This window comes from Ochotona princeps, chromosome 5 (assembly GCF_030435755.1).
Source record: "Ochotona princeps isolate mOchPri1 chromosome 5, mOchPri1.hap1, whole genome shotgun sequence".
In the NCBI taxonomy this organism is placed as follows: Eukaryota; Metazoa; Chordata; class Mammalia; order Lagomorpha; family Ochotonidae; genus Ochotona; species Ochotona princeps.
Window position 1 is genome coordinate 46,409,967 of NC_080836.1, and position 24,330 is coordinate 46,434,296.

The window sequence follows — 24,330 nt, forward strand, 5'->3', positions numbered from 1 at the left end:
TAATGTTTCTTTTGGATGATCAGCTCTTTGGGTTAACTAGGTTGTAGGTTTGCTCAAATCCTAGTAGTATATGCTGAGTTATCTATAAAGTTACAGAGTTTAGTAGTTCATGGCCAAAACTATTTCCTCAACCAATGTACCCTAAAGAGCATGGCCCAAAAAGAAAGTGACAAGAACTGTTGCTGATTTATGCAAGTACAGGTATCAATCCGCCATTCCTTATTTGCTGGACACATGTAAGCTCTGGAAGATCTACATGGGAAACACTCTGAGGTTATTCTTGGAACAGAGTGAGAAGAGTGGGGTGGAACCAACCCTAGCTGGGATAGAGCTGAAAGATAGAATGACAGTCTGGTTTCTAAAGAAGATTTTAATTTTAGTTCAGCTTTGTTTTTACAAGAAAGTTTGAAGCTACTTGTTTTTGGCCTAGTCTCTGTAATATAGCATTATTCTTCCAAAAAGATGTTTTAAAAACAGTGTTTCTTGTTACCTCTTTCTGTCTTATTGGAATAGAAAGTTACTGCCCTGCAGAAAAGAATTCACCTTCCAATCACCACAACTTTCCTTACAAAGTGTCATGTAACTTATTCCTAAATATTTCCTACAAACAACATATACAAACTGCACATTTTAACAACTGATATATACCTAACACACACACACACACACACACACACACACACACACACACACACGTGTTCACCAAAGTAGAGAATGACAGATTTCAGTCACTGGCCAGGAATGCGTAATGAATGACTTTTTCCTACCTAGAATCTGGTTAGACTTTGATCTAAAAGTGTGATCTAGAAAGCAGGATAACTTTTAAAGCTATGGTTTGAAAATTCTTGGTCCAAGTTGTAAATAATATTAATGATGGAATCATTTCATTGCTACATCATTTCCCAGAAAAGTGAAAGAGCAGAGTGTTCCACATGACTTTTCTGTTTTTCACAGTTAATAGCCGCTGCTCCAATTAAACAAAAACTGCCCACGTGCTGGGAAAGTGCTACAGTTGTTCTTTTAAAAAGAGAATCAAGCCAGATACAGCTAGTTCTGATACTTAAGATCTTGATACCCAAGCACAATAACCTGACTTGGCAGCTGTTGTATTGCTCCTGTAATACAACTAGTCAAATTACAGTGTTTTCCATACACAACATTTTAGTCATTCATGCTCAGTTGCAAAGCTTAGTGTTCCAGATTCTGTTGTTTTAGTACACCAGCCCTATCCTGTTAAATAAGGTTAATGCCCAGTTATATTTCTGGACAAATTCATTTGCAAGTTAAGTGGATCTCCAGCAACATTCATTTCCTTGGTTATTCTTGATTTCTTTTGGGAGAAAGAAATTCTTAAAAGAGTTGTACTGAAGCATCCCCCTTCCCAATATTTTGAACATAAATCACTAGATAAATTCACCTGTCACCTGTCGTTTGGTTGGTTAAATGTTATAGTTACTTCTTGAAGGCCAGACCTTTTTGTGAGTGCATCAGCCACATGTTCAACTGTGAAAATCTTTATAATCATGTTTGGTACTGCAATACCGTTCCCATTCAAATAAAATCACAAATTCTAGAAACACTGACCACAAATTGATGAAGATGTAGAGATTTTGTCAGGCTCTTTAAAACTTACTGCTCTTAGCAGATGTGTTCTAGCCAGAAGTCTGTTCTAGTTCTCATTAAACAGGAAAATATACTGTGAATCATTTTCAGACATTGCATTATCACTTATTCTTTGATTTAAAATTTTATATTGTTGTACAAGTTTATAACTCTTTGGTTTTGACATTCAGAATGTACTGAGTATCAATTATTTCTTTCCATGATATTTACTGGACACCTGCTGTGTTGGAATAACGGCTCTGCATAGTAAAAAGAGGAAACACTTCCAACTCTAAGAGGTGACAATGTCGAAAGTGGTGGTGGTGATGATGATGATGATGATGGATAGCATGAAATAATCAAGCTTATTCATGTCCTTTTAGTTTGATTTTACAACATGACATAAATTGTTGAGTAATTATATGCAAATTACAACTAAAATATGCTGCTTTTCCCTAAGCTAAGGAAATCCATTGACTTTCTCGTCCTTCTCCCATCATCTTAAGTGTGTGAATTAAACATAGACTAAGCAGCCTGAAAGATTTTCAGCTAATTGGTTTTTCATTGTTGAACCTATATAAGTAATGGATATTTATACCCAAAACTCCTACCAGACCAAGGTGGGTTTGATTCATGCATAACTCTGAAAATATTTCAGAAAGCTTTTGAAAGAACTGTGGAAAATAATCACTTATCCTTCTGTGCATTAACTGTCTATCAACAGAAAAATCCCGTTCCCAATTCCAAAGGCATCACCTTATTGGGTCCTCTCATTTTTAATTAGAGTTTTAAATGATCTAGTTGGTCTTTAAAAAATTGTCATCCTCAGCAATCAACAAGGGATTTGTTAGATCTTAACAGGAAACTTTCTGTTTAGCCACCACAATTTAATGTCTCCTTAAAATGACATCTTGCTCTTACTAAAAAAGAAGGAAAGAAAGGTTTACACTATCATTATGATCAAAACACATAGTAAGTACCTCTGGGCTTTCAAAGGCAAGATTTGACTATAATTTGACCAGGTTTACTATATCCAGCATCAAAACTTAAGGCCTTGAACACTACTAATATAAAACTCCAACTCTGATTGCAATATTTTCCTAAAGCTGGCTATCTTATGCTGGAGCAACTTAAACATCTAGGCCAAATGCCACAGCTTTGCACAAATAGCACAGCTCATCAGATGTTTTCTGTAGCGTTAAAGAATCTAATTGGCTTAATTGACAGAATGCCGGCGATTTGAAAGCTCACTAGAAATACAGAAGCATCAGGATATGAGTGAGGATGGAGTATAAGCTTAATAAGTGGCAGTGTCTCCCAGGAACTATGAAAGAGTTCCAGCAGGGGCAGGCGAGGCCTTATTCAACTAGGAAGTTCACATATGGCAGCCCAAATCCTAGAAGGGGCAGTTGCAGCATGGAAACCCTCACAGCCCAGCTGGTGCTCACATCTCCTGGCCAACATTCACTACTGTCAATTACATTTCATTTTCTCTAGGGCATGCAATGCTTTAAAAAACAAAAACACAAACCTATGACATACTGAAGGAGCTATTTTTAAAGAATACAAACACATTTTATAGTAAAATGACTTGAGTTATTGTTGAAAGTAAGAGATATGGAAATAAAAGAACTCTTCTTTCATATTTTACTACTAAATTATATATTACATAGCTCATGGAATCTGTCCCTGCACAGTGTTACTTTGATTCCTTTTCTGGCTTTTCAAGTTAACTCACTTCCTAAATAATGCAAGTGTTTGTTTTGTGTTCTCCTTTTGAAAAGGAGGATGGCACGCAGGAGTGTGTGTGTAACCAGATCCAAAGCCTAAACCAGTGTCTTTTTAGTTCATCTTTTATGTAGATTTTTAAACAATTTTTTTAGCAGATAGCCTGGAATTTTAGTAATTATAAATGCTTGTTGTATCTATGGAAAATGAAATAATTGCAAAGATTTAAGTCATACTGGTGACTATTTTCATTTACTTGTGATAAGTCTGTCACTTTACAGGGTAATTGCTTTTTAATTGACCCTTTTCACTTTTTCATAGTTTAAGAAAAGTCACCTCTAAAGCATCATTTTGCTTCATCTTTGACAAAAGTTTCTATAGAACAGAAGTTTCAAATGAATATGATAGAATTTATTTTGGACAATCTTTGTATTCAATATGATAATGATGTCATTTCTCTTTGCATTACTCATTCATTACCATAGTGGTAGTCAAGATGAACCAGTAACTCACTTCTGTGACAAGTGAGACCACTTAAACATTTTAGTGATAATGCATATTGATTAAAATATCTGAAAAGGAAAATGTATGCAAAAAATTTGCTTTGTCTTTATCTAAGTTAATTTATATGACCTAATTGAATCTGCTGTAATTTTGGAGTACGTTCCTTTTCAGATAACTTCTACTTCTCTTTTGGCCTTCTCTCAATGTTTTTAACTGGCATAGGGCTATCTTAAAAGTTATTTATTAATAGGCATTTGGAAGAAAACTTACTCAGAATGTGTCTTTAAAAAAAGATCTAGGAAATTCTATCACCAGAGATCTTCATTACTTCCTATTGCCATGGTGACTAAGATCCTCCACTCCTTTTCTCAGTTATGATTTTACTACTGTCTACAAAAGGGAAAAATATTGGGGAAAAAGCAGAGTTTTAGAACCCTAGCTTTGTGACACATTTTCTCCTATTTATTTTGTCCCTCTTTTTGATGTTACAAACCCAGCTTTTCCTGTTAGCCACCCATCTTTAAAACAATTTCAAAGAAAGGGAAAGGATAAAATCTGAATCTGAGTTATTCTAAAAAGGAAAAAACTGAAATGCTGAAACATAGGAAAGGAATTGTTGCCTTTGTTCTTAAATTCAGTGTTGATCTTTAAGTGATTTAATGCTACCCAAATTACACTGCAACCTAATAGATTCTAAGATTTAGTACTTGGCAAAGTCATTTTGCTTGTGCCAGCGTCATGTAGTATCCACTGTCAAAGGTTTCTGTCTTAACTCCGATTTATTAGGCATCTGTCATGCCAAACAGCTCTTCCAGAGTAGCTTAATCTTTTCAAAGATACAATTGCCAACTGTGTGTGAATAATAGAAAGCTTGAGAGTCTTCTGTGTTCTTCAAATTTTATAGTCCTGACACTCAGAGAGATCTCCAGAGGTCATGAGGCTCATCCATCTCCCTCCAGAGAGAACTGTCACTCAGGCATGCTCAACAGGACAGATACCCATCTACCCTTTTTATTATTATTATTCTTTCCTTTTCATTATTATTATTTTCCATTATATGATTTTGTAGGTATAGGGATTCCCCGCCTTCACCTCTCCTTTCTCTCTCCCCATGGGAGACCCATCTATTCTTAACATCTCCAGGGAAAGTGGTTTCCCTGGCAACACAATCCAACCCTGTTAAGTCTTCTTACAATGAGAAAATATCTTGGCCAGTCTTTGTGGGAGAGGCACCTGGCAACAGTTGTGGTGATTTGGACCATTGTGCTAGGGACTCCAGGGAAGTTGGGTTTTTCCCCTACATTTGCTCATTTGGTAATTCCAGAAGCATTTGAAGAAATTAGATCTGTAAGGAAATGAGCACTGAGATAGTTTTCTATAACATGACCTATATTTGACAAATAACAGCTGGAGTTCACTTTCATTCTTGTTTTTCATTGCTGTTATTTCAGGAGGTGATAACGAGAAAAGTGACTTTCAGATCCCCAGTGACAAACATCAAAACTAGGATCAAGTGACTCAACTTTTCAAGTGTTCAGTTTTCTGAGAAGTTAAAATTATAAAAAGTAAACATTTTCTATAAAGTTGCTTCTAAATAGCTCATCAGCAAACTTTTTCTAAAATGACAAAAAAGCATCCAACTCTTCCCACTTCTTTTGGGGAATGTGAGACTAGCTGTGCAGATTCTAATGTGGAATAAAATGATTGCAGAGGTGCACTCTGCCACTATTCAGTCACAGCCTTTGTCTTCATGTTACTCAGACAATGGTTGCTTGCTTTCTCAAGGATCAGGAGAAAGATTTGAAATTTGTCATCTTGACAAGGTCTGAAAAGAGAGAAGTCTTGGATGATGATGTTTTTTTCCCGCTGATGACATCACTCAACCCAAGCACTTCCTGTAGCTCTCGGTCTTTCTATTTGCTTGGAGTTGACTGTGACTCCAGAAGACAGAAGCATCCCTGAAACTAATGTTTTCATTTTTCCACAGGAATTGTTTCAATCTAGGTACAGCTGTTAATTTCCTCAATACCAATACTATTGTGAAATGACAGCCACGTCAGCGTGGTTACACTCCACCAATATCACTAGGGGAAATGACCCTTTGTGTTAAAAAAAAAAATGCTGTAGAATGTTCATGTAAAGAATGTAATACAATTTGGCCCATGTTTTAATTGACTCTAGACACCTCTATGGAAATAAGTCTGAGGCGTAGTTTGTGAAACATGTTTCAAAAGTGTTTGATGTATAATAAATGCTAGACATTTACAGTACAGAGCTAGTAACAAGAAAAAATACTTTAAACCTGTAGATTACAACTCTGTTCCTAAGAACCTCAGCCTTTATTGTGTCTTAGTAAAGTTGATCTGCTTTATTTTCAGTTTATTGCATTTCTGGTGTAATAGCCTCTTAAGATAGAACTATTAATACATATGTACTGGTTAATGCCTGTTAATGCAGAAAATAGCACTTTCTCATTTCAGTGTGTTTCCCTCAGTGTCACAGGGTATATCAATTTAATACAAAAGGTCATTTGACATTAATCAAGAATACGTTTTCCCAAGCTAAACTATTAATTTGTATAATTGGTTGCATAGATAAATGTCACATTTTCCATTGTCATTATTTTGATCATAGTCTTAAAGCATTAAATGTGTTTCTACTTTCCAACTTCCATAGAAATTTGGTACTTTTGCAGATCCTGGTGAAATCTGGCCAGCTGAATGTATTGGTAAATTAAATGATGCAGATAATATCAAGCTTCTCTGTGGAGCCATCCAAATACTAGGAATGGTCCCTTACACAAGGAAGTCTTTTGGGAGTATCTGTTTTAATTCTGTCTTCTGTTTTTTTGCTAGCAAAAACAAAAAAAAAGTAAATGTAAAAGCTCAGAAAAGCTACTGCACTATGTTTTTGACAGTACGATTGGTTTTACCTTCCAATTAATTTTATTATTACTTTTAGTCAATAGCAACTGTAATTTAATAGATGTTTTACTACAGTTATATTCAATCTAATGACTTACAAAGGTTGAAAGAAGAAAATCAAACTATATTCATACAGTTATTTTACACTCAGATGTCAAGTTGTGTGTAGCAGTTTCTAGGTTGATTTCTCTTGTGTATGACACCAAAAATGCCAAAGGGTAAATGAGATAAGCTACAGTAATATTCAACAGAACTTAACCTGGACCTTATGTTGTAATAATTTATTCATATTAGCTATAGTCTTCTGTATTTATATTTTCAGTATTTATTATGAATGACATGGAAATTCGTGTATTTATTGTGGCTTTCTATTGCAGTGTGTATATATATATTACAAATAAGCCTTTTTAAGTCCTATACTTAAGTTTCTTTTATTAGTGGCACTTGTATTATGCTGTACTTTTTATTACATATTGTACAATATCTTGTCCATTGTTTGCAGCAGAGTAAAATTGATTTCTAAGTTGTAACTGCCTTTGCATTTTTATTGCATTTTGTGTAAATCTCTGGTTTTTACATCTTGAACTGCAGTCTCTTGTTCTGACTGTCACAGCCCACACAAGGATGCCCCCCTCCCTCTGTGTAGCAGATAGCATTCTTGAAATTTGTGTGTGAGGCTGGTTCCTAGGCAATGGCTCATGACATTGTCATTTCAAAATGCATTAACTTTGTTATGATGGATTCCTAAGTGGAGATGCCTGCAACACTTTTCTTTCGTAGCTCTTCAACCCCTTCATCAAGAAATGATGTGTAAACAAACAGGAGCGCAAGGGGGACTCTCAATGTAGATGAGAATGGTAGGATATTTTTACAAAAACAAATGCAATCACTTCTAAGTAGTATCCTTTAGTTCAACTGCCTATTAGTGTTTTTGGGTTTGTTTTTCTTAAATAAGATTCTGTGCAATTTTGTATTCAGAATATACAAAGGTACTTCAAAAACTCTGTGGAAAAGAAATTTTAAAAGTATTTTGCTGCAAAAAATTTTTGAAATCCATCATAGTTTTATTTGCTTATCTTTTATTTCAATTTTTATTTGTTTAGTCATTCATTTGAAAGAGAAACAGACCTTCCTCCACCTGCTGATTTACTCCCTAAATTCCTGCAACAGCCAATGCTGAGTCAGGAGGAGCCAGGAAATGAGAAGTCAGTTTGAGTCTCCCATGTAAGTAATAGTGATCTGCCTATTTGAGCCATCACCTGCTCTCTCCCAGAGCACGCGTTACCAGGAATGATGGTGTTGGAATTGGAACTGGGACCCAAACCTACGGCCTCCAATATGTGATGTGGGCCTCACAAGGAAAGCAGCATCGTAGGCACTGGATCACAGTCTCCCCTATGTGTTTCCAAAGATACTGACTTAGCCAAGTTGAGTTAGCCCAAACTTAACTTTTATCAGCAGCAGAATGAAAAGATAAGCTCCTATCATTTGCAAGATACTGTCCTATATAACCATCTGTTTTCTTATGCCTCCTGACAAAATCCAAACTCTTTAAATGCCTCACAAGCTCACCTAAAACTCTGGATACACAAATTCCTCCAGCCTTTTTGCTCTTCAGATGGATTTCCTTGCTACTGTCCCCTCCTGTCATGTTTTAACAGATGCCCTAATTTGCATCTGCTACTATGGCTTCCCCTAATTCTGTTCAGCTTGACCCTAACTGTGGAGAATAAGCACCCTCTGCATTCAGACCCATCCCAACAGCACAATTCTAATAACCATTTACTTGTTCCAAAAGACACTATAACTTGCCTGTCTGACTATCCTAGAAATTGATTACCTGTTCTTTCATACCTTCAGCAAACATTTATCAGAGCCCCTTGAAATCTCACTGCACACACTCATTTAAATATCTCCTCCTTCCTCAAAAGTCCCTGAGATCTGAAATCTAACAAACTAATATTCTCAGAATATAGCTTAAGACCTGAAATACAGCAGTTGTTTAACATATAATCATTGGTTGTGAGTCAGACTGCTTATGATCTACATCAAATAATTGTAAAACCTAATATACTTTTAAGACCCTAAGCTACTTGGAAGTGGGGTGGGAGAGCAGAGAAATCTTCCATCTCCTTAAAATGCGTGAGGAAGATGTGAAGTATAACCTATCAGGAACATAACAGGTAACTCATAGACAATAGACTCGACAGCATTAGACAATAGTAAAACTACAAAGATACATAGGGGGGATCAAGAGCGATCCTGACAACCTCTTAACAGGAGGTCATATGCACAGAGCAGGAGGAGCCTCATAATGGAGCAGGTGAACAGGAGGAGGCTTGTATCCCAACCCTGGAGACGCCTGGATCCTCACCAAGAACTATCAGTGCAGACACCAAGGACTACATCTCAGTTGCCAAGGAGACCACGGGGAATTAGAGTGCCTTCGGAGGCCAAGAACTCTGAGGTCATCTACCCCCATTTGGATCTACCACATGGGATGCAAGAAGCCCAAATCCTTCCTCGCAGGATCCAAGGTCATCGGAACAACAGCCAGGAGCCCTGAGCAGTCCACAGAAACAGAAGAACAGTAAACTTCCTTCACGACTAGGGAGGGGAGCTTTCTCTGGTCCTTAGTTCCAACTTTGGATCCCCATCCTCTCTGGCAATGACCATCAGGGTCACTCCAGAGCCCCCCCCCAAAACAAACAAACAAAAAATTAGAATAGATAGAGAACAACAAGGAAAGCTTAGAACCAGATAGGAAACAGTCAGCATGTATTCACATATACCTTGCTATGTAGGACACAAAGATTAGTTACTCCTCACTAAGGTATTGAAGATTTCTCTGCACACCCCTCCTAAAACTGTTCTGCACCTCAATTGTTGATATATGCCTTGTTGGAGTTATAAGCCAGTTTAGACTATCCTAAAATCTGCCAAGTTCAGCAAAATTATGCTTCAACACTATAAACTGCTAAATACTAAAATGAAAATGGACACAAGATAGCTAAATAGTACCCTATAGCCATTTTAAGGTGTATAGAAGCTGGTTGTGTATAAACTAAAATTGAAATGTCAATGAAGTAGTCACAGGATGTGGTTAAGAACTTGCATTTTTTTAACATATTGGTTACTCAATACCATGTCAATTAATTCCATAATGTTGTAAATTGTTGATGTTGTGTTGGGGCTTTTAATTGATCAGGATGATATTCTGCCAGCTCTACCTTCAGACCAGAGATGGTCTTCCCAAGAAACAGCTGAATTTATCTGGACAATAAGATGCTGAACTCTATGCTTGGTATATGCTTGCAATGAAAGAATCTTGACTGAATTTGAACTGTAATACTGCAACAAGGTGGAGGAATCCACCATGGGGATGGGGAATAGGGAGGGGTTGGGGTAATCCCAGAGCCTATGGAACTGTGTCACATAATGCAATGTAACTAATAAAAAAAAAACATATAATCATTGCTGCAAAAAGAAGTACAGAAAGAAACATAACAGAATATATATACTCAAGTAAAGGAACTCAGATAAGGCAGAAATGCCTGGCTAAAAGGATAGAAATTTCTCCAGACTCAGGGAGAGAGGGAATTTCAGTAGACTAGAACATTCCACGACCACAATGTGCAACAATTTGAGGAATGGCAAATCAGAACTAAGTCACTCTCTTCTATGCAGAGTAGAAGGGCCTTATTAAGAAAAGGTAGTGACTTACAAATGATTAATCAGATGAGAGAATAAATTCAGATGCTGCAAAGCCCTGAAGATCCATACAAAGTGTCTGGTTTTTATCTGTAGGGAAATGGAGAAAGCCTGAAAGTATTGGAAAGGAAAATTCAGTCAAATAAAAGGGATAATCCTGCTAAGAAGGGAATGTCAGCACACTCTGATTGGCAGCATGGAAATGCCAGTGTAACAACCCTCCTTCAAGAACACTAGTGTGTAGAAGACCTACCCAGTTTCAGACACTTCCAGAGCATGAAGTCAAGAAGGTACTGCTGGACAAACCAAGATAGGGATTGAGGTCATTATGACAAGAAGTCGGTGATCTGATGGCCTGTTAACACATGTGAGATTAAAAGCAATAACATCACAAACCCAAAATAATGGAATATCGGGAAGGACTCGAGAGGATAGACATCATTAACTGCAAATGGGATCTTATACAGAGGAATGCATAGGTTTGTTTTGGATGGGTTGAACTGGCAGTGGTACATTCAAAACACAAATGAACAAGAGGACAAAGGAGGCTAAAGCTTACATAAAAGATGTAAGCTTGGGACTGAATGAGAGTTTAAAATGACAGAGAGAGAAACGTACAACAGGGAAGGCAAAACTATTTAAAAAGGCTAGTATTTCAGGGCCAGCATTGTAGCATTGTAGACTGAGCTGTTGTTGGAAATACCAGCAGCCATTGTGGAGTCAGCTTGAGGCCTGGGGGTTTCACTTCCCATCCAGCTTCATACTAATGTGCCTAGGAAAGCAATGGGTGGTGTTCCAGGTGCTGGGGGCCCTTGCCACCCAAGTGTCACACTTAGATGGAGTTCTAGTTGTTGGCCTGGCCCATTTCTGGTATTGAAGTCATTGTGGGGGTGAACCAGTGAATGAAAGATCTTTCTCTTCATCTCTCCCTCTGTCAGGCTATGTTTCAAATAAAATCAGTAAAGGCTAGTATTTTCTGAGTCTGGATGGAGTTGAGCATGAAGTAGAGAATGAAAGGTGATATTCTCTCTCCTGCTCCCCTCCCTTCCCACACCTTCCCTCTCATTCCTTCAAATAAAATATAAATAAATCAATTTCTCAGAACAGGCCCTCCAGTTTTCTCGCTGACTTCTCTTCCTATAGAATAACCTACAACCCTAACATCCCAGCTTATCATAGAACCACAGCTGATACGGGTCATTTTCCAGTTTCACTTTTAACTCTACATTCTTTCCAGCTTCAGTAACCACTTCTGCTAGTCTCTACAGCTTATGTGGCAGTACGATCAGATCTAACAGGCAACTCAGTGGAGTTTCCTCTCTCCTGAATTAGAGAGGGGCTTTGAAAAGTTCACATTTTTTGTAATTCCACCTTACCATTGAACTGTATGAAGCCCCTCACATAACAGTAGACCTAGCCCTTCCTGATGATCATCTCTACCAAGTGTACCTTTCTTGTTCCCTAAACTTTCCAGGCAGCAGTGGCCTAAGTTCTCTGAGAATCTTTCATCTCTGATAAAAGTATCCCCCTAGAACTGTGGGAACACGATTTGGGAGGCCAGCATGATGGCATGGCCAGCTAATCTTCCACCTGCAGCATCTGAATTCCATATAGTGCCAGTTCAAGTCCTGGCTACTTCCAATCTGACTCCCTGCTTATGGCTTGGGAAAGCAGTGGAGGATTACCCAAAGCCTTGGAACCCTGTATCCACGTGGCAATGGTTCCTGGTTAATGATAGAATCTGTTTTGGTCATTTTGACCATTTGAATAGTAAACCAGCAGTTGGAAGATCGTTCTGTCTCTCCCTCTCTGTGTAAATCTGCCTCTCCAATAAAAATAAATCTTTAAAACACACACACACACACACACACACACACACAAAAACAGACAATTTAGACAGTGGGTTGCTTTAAGTGAAACATAACCAGCTTTTACCCCATGGCTCCCAGTCTCATATATTCTTCCTTTTGGTGACATAACATCATCACTTTGCATCTGTGGGAATTGGCTCCAACATCCTCAGGTACATCAAAACCCTGATGTTCACATCTCTCACATAAAATGCATAGTATTTTCAAATATCCTATATATTTTCCTATATACTCTAACTCCTGCCTAGATTACTTATAATATTAAACAATTTAAATGTTATGTAATTGGTTATACTACATTGGTTAGGTAATAACGACAGAAAAGAAAAATTCATATGTACTTCATGCTGACATAGTTTATATGCCTCCATATCTATGTGTGTGTACTCCATATATAAGTATGATTGAATTTCTGGGTGCAGAAACTCTCCATGAATGGAGAAGGCTACCTATGCTACTATACGAAAGATTTTTGATTGCTGCATCTTGGAGTGTGGTCCCATGCTTACAGAGCATCATGAGTGTTTCAAATTCACCATCAACAGGTTAGTCTGCACTCTTCCAGGCCAGACATGTTGGATTCTATTAAATGACTAATGGATATAATGGCCATGCACTTAGGCCCTCATATCTTTTTCTGTAAATTAGTTCACTAGCTCTGATATGAAGTTATATGGGATCTCATTTGATAGACCAAATAAAACTGTGTGAGCCCTTGCAAATGTTTGTTAGCTGTGGCCCTGCTGTTAGGAAAGATAAAATCATATTAGGGATATATGTCTATTTCTATTTTTAAAAAATTCAAAATAAAAAATGTGGATCTTTCTGGAACAGAGCAACCCAATGAAACTAAACTGAAAACAGGTTTCTATTTAGACTCCAGAGGAATAATGCCACCCTAGGATTCTGCATCAATCCTTATGGCTGGAATCTGTGCATATGGCAGCTGCTTGATCTTTAGTACCCATGCTAAGTGGTATGTCAGGCATATAGGCCCAGGGAGAGCCTCTGTGCATTCTACCAGCACTTACTTTGTGTGCTTATTGCAACAGCATTGGGGTGGTTTATTACTTGAGGCTGACTGCTCGCAACTGGCCCAGTTATTCCATCTGTATCAGTACTTTACAAAATTAGCATGATGAGATCTACATAAAGAATTTTTTAAATATTATCATGACTGTGTTAGAATAAAAAACATGAAATTAATTTTAATGACGTGCTTTGCTCAACTTAATATATAAACATTTCAATACAAAAAGAATAGAATTTTAAATTCTTCTTTTGTACTACTAATGCTTTGGAATAGTTGTCTATATTTTTAAATTATGAAGTACTTAAGTAACATCGAACAGCACAGCTTCATAATATTGTATCTTCTGTGGTGGGTGCTCCTCTTGCAAGTATTGATAGATGATGCAAACATCTCCACATGTCCACTCTCACATGTTCCTACCCAGAACTTTCTCCTCTATGTTCTGATCTCCTTCAGATCCCTGCCTAACCAACCAGGCTGTCCACTTTCACCCATGAGCCCATGTAAGTTCCAACAGAATGGCTTTTTCTTAAAAAAAAAAAATGATCAGGCGTATCAAAACTTTGCCCGTTTAAAGGGATTTCGTTACCCAAACTGGCAACCTACCCCTGGATAAGGGAACATTGTAACTGCCATCTGATTTCACCTTACATTGAATTCATCTCATAAACGGGCATATCTGGAAACCATAATGATAATTTTCCTTCTTTATCAATTTCCCACAGGGTTTCTCCAAAGAGCATGTTTAATGAGCTGAGGGCGAGGGGCTGGTGCACTGGTAATGAATGACATGGAAGATAGCTGCCTATGCAGCTTATGTCTCTTCCAGTCCTGTTCATGCTTGATTCTACATGTAGAATCCATGTTGCAATGGATTGCTGCTATCCCTGCTTCTCGGACTTGAAGGTTTTATTAGAACACAGTTCATGATGCACGGATCCAGTGGCACAAAGCACTTGGTGTAGCATTGTATGACACTTAGACTTTCAGAGACCTCAGTAACATATCAGGCCTTGTTTTTGAGAAGTCATATAAATTACTGCTACAAAGGACAGTGCCATGATCCCACAGCCTGTGTTATGACTGTACAACTGAAGCTTGTCATAACACAGCATCATGACTTCCAAATATACAAGCTAAGTAGCAGGGCTCAGAGCATAGCAACCTCCACAAAGTCCAACTCAAAGCTGGTGACCTCTCTCATCACTTGATGTATTGTTCTTGGATGTGGAACATGCTGTATCTAGAATTGAAAGAAGTTTACCAGAAAATGTGTTTTCTTCTTCATTCTGGGAGCTGCAATATGTAACAGTTTATCTTCACAGTGAAGGTGCTGGGAACCAAAACACTACAAAATTTCTAAAGATTATTCAGGTCATGCAGACCCCTGAATCCTCAAACGGCTTGTCTCCAATCACACACAATGCGTTTTTTACCAAGGCCACCAGTATATTGAAAACTTTTGCCTATCTGGTCAGATAAGCATAATGTGATAAAGAAATGGCACTCTGGGTAATACAGAGTGGAGATTTCTTTCATCATATTATGACAAAATACAAAATTAAGTATATATTGTTGCCCATTTCTTGTGCATGCAAACAATTTCTGGTCCCCTTTTTCTAATTACAAACAAAACTAAAGACATGATCCATATACCTGAGTTTCCTTAACTATGCTCCAGGAAGCTGCTGCATAGGTCACAGCACCTCAAATGAGGCTACCACTTGATTGAATTTGCAATAATTTTTTTCTCATTCTCCAGGATCTGAGTTCTGCCAGGATAAATCACTGCACTATGTGATTTAGATGGAGATGCAACAGGGACAACTACCTCTGTATCCTTTATGTCCTTAAGCATACCACTATGTTTAGTAGTTCCTTTGAAATAAAAGCTTTTGTGTTATTGACTAGTTTTATTGTAGCTGTTGGCATGCAAACCGTTCAGACACAACCACCTGAATTTCATCACTGTTACAGATTTCTGCTCTCCAGTGAAAATCCAACTCAGAAATAAAATGTGTACTAAACAATTAACCTCAATCATGTACGTGGAAACACAGAAAATGAACATTGTGTGTGTGGTCATAGGCCCAGGTGATTCGCTTTAAACCAAACCTTTGCCAGGATTCTATTAACTTGTTCTTACATACTTGCACTTTAAATGGTAAGGCGGAGGAGAGCAGGCATGGTAAGGCTGCTACTCTTCAAATACCAAGGTCAAGAGGCTCAGTGTCAAGTAATCCTTTAAGGGTGTGGGTGATCGTTTTTCCTGTACATAGCTATAAAGTAAGTGGCTGTAGGTCCCTTTTAGGAAGAATTGGGGACATTATTACCATATATACTTGCTTGACGTAGGTGATTATTTTCCTCCTACGATCCTGGTTTCTTTAGTCAATGAGTTCTCAGACCTGGAAAGGGGACAAAATATTATAATGTTTGCTTTCAGATGTCTGGTTAGTTATGTTTATTTCTTGTGATGGTATTAATTGAGAAGTACTCTGGTTAACAACATACCTGTTTTGTTCCTAGAGGTATTGCATTCTACTAAACATAGTAATCACAGTCTGTGGGTCAGACCCCCTCAGCTACCTCTCTGTCTCTACTGCCTATTATAATTACATCCACATGAATCTTATCATTTATGTGCCACCATTAATCCCCTCTTATTTTGGGGCTTTTGTTATCTCCACTGCACTTGTAGTGAGCCACATATCATCAATAATGAGGTACACATTATTAGTCAAGCAGCAAAAGTCACAGTCCTTAAATTTTATCTTTTAAAAAAAGATTTATTGATTCATTAGAAAGTAATAATTGCAGAGAGGAAAGACAAACAGAAAAGTCTTCTATTCACTGGTCCACTTCCCAGGTGGCAGCAACAGCCAGAGATGAGCTGATCCAAAGCCAGTAGCCAGAAGCCTCCTCGTGGTCTCCTATTGGGTATAGGGGCCTAATGACTTGATCATCCTCCACTGCTTTCCCAAGCCATAAGCAGGAGCTGGATTGAAAATGGAGCAGCCAGGACATGAACCAGCAACCATATTGGATGCTGGTACTAAAGGCAGAAGCTTATCCTACTACGCCATGGCACTAGTCCCCAAATTTCATCTTTTCAACTATTTTTATTGTTAATTCTGTCATCAGATGTCAAATTTGGTTTCGAGAAATTTTGAAATGGAATTTGATTTGGAGAATATTTGTTAAGTTTCAACTAGCAATGAGAGCAAGCAGAAGAAAGCAGTTGAGCAGAGAGACAATTTAATGTAGGTCTGACATAGCCTTACCCCAATTCAGGGAATTCCAGACCCCTAGGACCCACTGCAGGTGTCTTCCAATCAGGCAACACAGTCAGTTCCATATTTCCTCATGTGGTCGATCACTAGATGAAAGTCGTGCTTTTGAAAAAGGCAGCTCTGTGAAACACAGATAAGAAATCTGGATGGTATAACTGCCTGTCCACCAAAGCCTTTAAAAGAAACCTGTTTCAAAAGAAGCAAGTAAAGATGGAGCAAGAGAAGTTGGAGCAAGAGTGACAAAGGAAAGTCTACACAGTTATTTTTAGAAGACATGTCCCTAATGAGAAGAAAACTCCACTTTGAGTACTAAGTTCAATTCTGATTTCTGCAGTTTAAGAGAAATAAATCCTACAGAAAAGCATTCAGAGGTGAGTAATCAGAACAGTAAGTTCAGTGAAAGCCGTAACAAAAGAGGACTTGTTTATAGTAAAATGGGAAAAATCTGTCAGGGGGTGGGAGTTTGGGGGGAATCCCAGCCTATACGAATTTGTACCATGCAATTCAAAATTTAAGATAAAAATATATTTTTAAAAGGAGCACTTGTTAAAAGAACTAATATTGACATGTTAGCATGAGTGTATTCAACTTAAACTCTATTTGCTGTGAACTCAAGAGATAGATGTCTAGGTAGACAGAAGTGACCACAGATTACAGAGGATACTGCTAATGATTGAAATTAAGAAAAAAAAAAGTTCTGTAGGTGTAAGTTAGGAAGGTGTAGAGGGATAAAGGCATTTTGGACCAAGACAGCCATCATAGGTAATTGCTGAAAGTTCATATTAGTCAAATGTAAGACCATGGAGAAAAGAAAACAGGAAGAATAAATATAAAGTTAATCCTAAAAGTGAAGATTGGTATATGACATATGTAACTCTCGATGACTGCCTTGGTATTTTAAAAGGAGGAGTTTGACAGCAAGGGAGAAAATGTATAAAAGAGAAGATAACAAAGCAGAGAAATCAATAAACATCATGCTTGATCAATTGTGAGCTCATCATGGTGTTTGCAATACTTGACATTCTATCTGATTAAGTGGAAATCTCAACAAATATCAGCTAAATGAATGCTCAAGGGCAGAATCAATGGTTGTGTGAATTAACATAATGGTAGTGGGAACATAGAGCAGCCAACATGTTTAAAAGACATGTGAAAGACTGGAAGAAAGGGTGTCAGAGATAGTAGATGTATTTCATGATGTGCTGTTAATGGAATACTGGATAAATTTTGCAAATTCATGGAAAAGTGAATGAAAAGATAAATATTATAGTGCATAAATACAAGTGCTTACTAATGTGATTGTAAGGATGGAATGAGCTGTCTGGAGCAGCTATTGCTGTGGTCGTATGGACAGTGATACTATGCATACCAATAATATGCATTTTCCATAAATTTTTTGAAGTACCATTACGTTTGTTTCCAATGAAAATATTGAACGAAATGTATTTGGTGGACAAAAGAGAAGAAAACAGAGACTAAATTTGGAAGTCCCACCAATAATCAATATGCTGTTGAAGTTTCTCAACAAAGTCTCGACTAATATGCTTCCTCATAGATATTTTCTGTGCACACATCCCTGATAATTAGCGCCACCTTGTCAGTATGAAATGGACTCTTTTTGTCAAATATTGTCTGTTAAGGCAAAGCAGCAAGCCAATTACTGAGATCATTCAGATGAAAATTTTACTTTTGCCTGAATTAGCCGGAGAATTGAAGCATAAATGGACCTTTTCACTTGACTGATTGAGATAATTGCCTCACTTTTCTAGGGGAGACCTATAGTTGTGAGGCCAGTTTGGTCACCAAAACATGTTTGTGATAGGCATTATTGACTTTCCTTGAAACAACTAGGCTTGGCTAGATGCCGCACTCAGATCCTTGCCCTCATCTTTTTACTGTGTGAAACAATGCAGAAAAATTTCATCCCTAGGAAGTTCAATGCTTGAATTCTTTCCTTTTTGGCCAACCTTAAAATATGTCAGTTCAAATCTCCAGACAAGGTGAAGTGGCATTTAGGGGAATCTTGGGGGAGATTGGCAGGGTAGGAGATTGGTTCGGTGGGTGAGATGCAAAAAGTGAGAATTAGCTCCAGGTGCTTGGGAATAAATGGCTTTTCCTGAAAGGCTTCGGTAGGTGGACTTGAAAGAAACATGTAATTTACATTTATTATCGGAGGGCTGCGAGGAGTTAATAAAGAGACCTAAATGGGGACAGACAATTAAAGCAGCAGCAGGGTTCAGATCAGAGCCTTTGGCCAGGATCCTGTGTAACAGAAGCTTTTGTAACAGCATGGGACACAGGAAAGAAGAAATCTAAAGGAACAGCACAACATTTGAGCTTTGCTTCAGTGCTTGCTGTCTGGTGGCCTTCTATGACAGCCTGGGAGTGTACAGGAAGAGCATAGTTGTCACTGACTTAGAAATTTCATCAAAAAGCAAAGTGTCCACTAACAAAACCTTCATAAACTGAATCTGTGAGAAAAGGTTGTCATGTAAATGTGCTTGTAATTATTTTGCGAGGGCTCCCCTTGCTGGCCAACCTGCAGAATGTCCTAAAAGCTAATGGCGTGTTTCACTAAGGAAATTTACCAATTTCTGTATTTTCTGCACTTCAAAAAAAAAATGTTGCTAAGGTAAATTTTATTTTCTAAGTAATAATATAAGGGAACAAAAATCTCCTCCATGGAATTTATAAAATCCATCAGAAGTGTTCTTTAATTTTTTTGTTTACTCATCTTCAAGCATTCAAGCAGATGTTTACAGTCCAATATTAGATCTTCGTATCATAATATGAAGGTTTCAATTCTTAATTTTTTACATTTTATATTACATACAACTTGAAAAGCTGTTTGAGGTGTTGAATAAGGTACATGCGTTCATGCACCTCACAGATCAAGATTGACCTTGCAAAGTAAGTTGCATTTTTCAAGAGATTACATCTTACATTGAGAAGCCTATTGTCCAAAGTAATCTTGAATTTCTTTTTGCAATACTTTAGTATTAATTTAATTGTGGAAAATATTAATATTCTAGAACAATAATTAACATTTTGTAACATTAACAAGTCATTCAGATTCAGTGATTTTGTAAAAGGAATAAACCAGCAAAGTTTAAGCCATGTATTTAAAACAAAAAAAGCCCAGTGTATCTCTCCTTAAGTGTCCCCAAGGATAACCCCAAAAGAATTTGAAGAATGTCAAATAATGTACTAAGTATGTAACATCGAGTTTTCTTACAGGCTATGTGTGTCACTAATGATCTACATGTAAAGACTGAAAGGCAAGTGTTTGACCTACTGGTTAAGATCACTCTCGTCTCGTAACCTGAGTTCAGTGTCCACTTCTAGCTCTGGACTCCACCTTTCTTCTAAAATGCAGACCTCGGAAAGCAATATGATAGCTCAAGTAAGTGCAGTTCTGCACCCATTAAGGAGATCCAAACTGAAGTCCAGGATCCTGACTTGAACTATCTAGGTCATCCCTTGCTATTATGGACATTTGGGGAATGAAACACCAATAGGAATTCTCTCTTATGTTCTATCGTTTTAATTATCTGAACGTAAGCTTTAATTTCTTTTCTAGTTTGTTTGTTTGTTTGTTTGTTTTGGAAAGGTAGAATTTAATGAGAGAAGGAAAGACAGAGAGAAAGATTTTCTATCTACTGTTTCACTCCCCAAGTGACTGTAATGGTGGGAGCTGAGCAAATCTGAAGCCAAGAGCCAGGAGCTTCTTCCGGGTCTCCCATGTGGGTGCAGGGTCCAGAGCTTTGGGCCATCTTCTACTGCTTTCTAGGCCACAGGGAGCTGGATGGAAAGTGGAGCATCTGGGACAAAAACCGGTGCCCATACAGAATCCAAGCAGATACAACATGAGAATTTAGTCACTAGGCTACTACGTCATGCCCATCTTTAATATTGTACAGGAAAAACAAAATGGTTTTCAGAACAAACATGGGCGAACACCACCAAACCCCACCACATTAACATTAAATGAGTAACTTTTTCTTGATGAAAGAAAATAGGGTAGTATTTCTGGGCTGAGAATCAAACACAGTGACAGGATACAGTGAAATTTGTATTTTGATCTTTTATTATTTTTTCACACTAAACATCCCATTTGCTGGTTAGGTTTAATGTTTGAACTTCTTTCAAAGTCCTACTTTTTACTGAAATAAATTGCACTTAAATTGCGCTCTTCAGGGATTTCACAGTGATTGATCGAGTCTACTGTTTCAGGCTACTCAGGACGGCTGTGAGGAGTGGGAGACAGGCGTGAGAGCAGCTGCTTTCAGTGCCTGCCTGGATCTTGCACGTTGCCATGGTGACAGCTGCCAGCGGGAACCCACTGGGAGTTCAGTCTGAGCGCTGGCAGCCAGAGCTTTGTATCAAAGTGTGCCATCCCCAGCCTTTCAGAAAGAAGCATAATGAACTCTTTAGCTGGGGTGCTTCTGCTTACCAACCTCAGGGACAGTTTATTCTTGCTTGAACTGTCAGTTGCCACATGTCAGTTCACACACAGATCAACTCTATTGCCTCCTGCCTCCTGTACACTTTCCTTCTCATCATCTTCATATTCTACCTCATTCTTGCCCCCTTTTCATAAACACACAGCTAAAAAGCTATTAATAAAGTAGCCTCAATTCATAAATTTAGAGATAATGGAAAATCCAAATAAATAAATCTTCTAAAGCAATGCTTCCCTACTAGACTTTTCTGTGAATGAAAATGGTGTTTAGCCTGCTTGTTACAGTAACCTCTGGCTGTCAGTAGCTTCTGCACTTGAAGAGCGGCCAACACAGCTAAGTAACTACATTTTTAAATTAATTTAATTTTAGTTCATTTTCATTTCAAATAGCTACATGTGGCTAGGGCTACTGTATTAAATGCATGGTTCTAGAATAGTGTTTAAACTCGGGGCACTGTAGCAGCTGCAGCTGCCCAGGGAAGAATCATGTTATCAGCCTCTCTCATTTGAACTAGCATGTTTATTATCTGCTCTCAAGCTTGTTGTTATTATTACTGCATCAGGTGGGCCTTGGCCTGCACGAACTGCTGCTCATAAATTTAATTATGTAGCTAAAGAGGAGGAAAAAAGGGAAGCATAATGGCCTGAGTTGTTTGCAGGTAATAGTCTAGCAGCAAAGGTTAAAGGGGAAAGTCGTGAGGCAGGTGCAGTGATCTATCAAACTACTTCTTCATCTGCAGCATCTTGATCCCATATGGGCTCCGGTTCCGGTCTCTCCTGCTCCACCTCTGATCCAATTCTCTGCTTATGGCCTAGGAAAGCAGAGGAGGGATTGGTCCTTGAGCTTCTGTAACCATGCAGGAGACTTCAAAGCAGCTCCTGGTTCCTGGCTTTGACTCCACTCAGTACCAACCACAGCAGCCACTTGGCGGGGAAGGGGCGGGGGTGGGGGTTAACCAGTGGATAGAAAACCTTTGTCCGTTTCTCCTTTCTCTCTGTAAGACTGCCTTCCAAATAAATATAAATCTTTTTGTAAAATGATATATTAAAACAATTATAACAGAGTAGCCAAAAAGGAAGAAAATGTGTCTCTTTTATAAAATTTATTTATATAAAGTGAAAAAGCATTGCAATACTTCTCACCCTATCCTCCCTCCTACCTGCATACCCCACCCATCCTCTTCCATCCTTCTCTTTTTTTTCCCCTAATGTTTGCAATGGTATTTTTCATTTCACTTTGCAATAGATGTGACTGAACAGAATATTAGCCTTGATTCTGATGAAGGACTTGGCCATAAGTAGAAGTCATCAATGCTAACCATTGATTTCATGCTAACTGATTAAGCTTTTGTTTATTTCATCCAAAACCATTTTGTATATAAAGGATGCAATAATATTTACTGCTTGCTTACTAGTATGACAGGAGCTTTATATAATTCTCAGGCATTCCTTGTGACAAAACTCTAATTAGGGATTAATATGCATATAAACAAGGGATATAGAAGTTTAGGAGGGCTAAATGGCTGAGATTTCTCAGCTATAACTTGGAATAACTAATATTCAAGCCCACATTTATCTCCGTGCCTAATTTCTTCAAACTCAAATTCATTATAATTTTCTTAAAGTCCTTTGCAACTCTTAATTATCACTGTTGTGAATGTAAAATACAATTGAAAAGACTGGCATTGTGGCATAGCTAGTAAAGACACTGCCTGTGATGCCAGTATCCCATATGGCCCCTGGTTTGAGTCCTGCTTCTCTGTTTCTTATTCAACTCTCTACTAACGACTTGGGAAAGCAACAGAAGATGGCCCAAGTACCTGGACCTGTGACAGCCACATGTGAAGCCGGAATGAAGCTCCTAGCTCCTGGCTTTGTCCTGGCCAAACATTGACTGTTGTGGGTATCTGAGAGTGAACTAACAGATGCAAGATCTCTCTCTCTGACTCTTATTTTCAAAATAAACAAATCTGTAATGGTAAGTAAATAAGTAAAGTTGAATGAACTTTACTGTAATCAGAAATAGAGTTCTTAACCATACTCTATTTTATAAACATGATTTCAAATCTATTAGAAATATATGCACCAGGACCCATCTAAAATGAACTCATTTACTTTTTTTAATTTTTATTTTTAATTTTTGAATCTTATGACACAATTTTGTAGAGACTGGGATTTCCTCCCCATCCCCAACTGATTTTCCCGATGTTGCTATAATAGTATAGTCCTTCAAAAAGAGCCATGTTGCCATCAGTCTTAAGTGTGTCCTGACATTGCTGGTACAGACAATGTCAGACAGTCCAACATCCCATTGTCTACACATTTCTAACAGTTTCATTGGGAGTCAATCTTTGATTTGGGAGAGGGGATGCATATTGTATTGTATCATTTCCTTTGGACCCTGATTCCTCATTTGAATCACTGTAAGAATTTTAACACAAATTGATCCCCGGAATTGTTCTCAAATGAATTGGAGGAACACATTTTATTTGTTTATTTTTTTAAATATTTGTTTATTTTTATTGGAAAGGCAGATATACAGAGAGAAAGAGAGACAGAGAGGAAGATTCTCCATCCAATGGTTCACTCCCAAAGCCGCAACAGCTAGAGCTGAGCCAATCTGAAACCAGGAGCCCAGAGCCTCCCCCGGGTCTCCCATGTGGGTGCACGGTCCCAAGGCTTTGGGCTGTCCTAGACTGCTTTCTCAGGCTACAAGCAGGGAGCTGGATGGGAAGTGGGGCTGCTGGGATCAGAACTGGTACCCATATGGGTTCCCGGCTCAAAGCGTGGACTTCAGCTGCTACTCTATTGCGCCATGCCCATAAAAGCCATATTTTAAAGACGAAAGAAAAAGCCATAAATCAACCAATGTAGATGGCCTCTACCAGCTAGAAAAAGGAGAAAAATTGGTTGTCAGATTGTCTCCTAAAGCCCTCAAAATAGATAATGCTCTGCCAATTTCTTTACATTTCTTATCTCTATAACTGTAAAACAATATGTTGGCATGGTTGTCATTCACTAAGTTAGCAGTAATGTTTTGCAGCAATAATTGGACATCAGCACAATGAGCTAAAAGATATAATATACCTCAAATAAAACATATTATGTAGAAACCAACTTCAGTGCTTCTAATATTATGAAAAAGCCTACAAGATGAACTTAACAATTCAACTTCACTCGGAGCCTTAGGGAAAATCCAGAA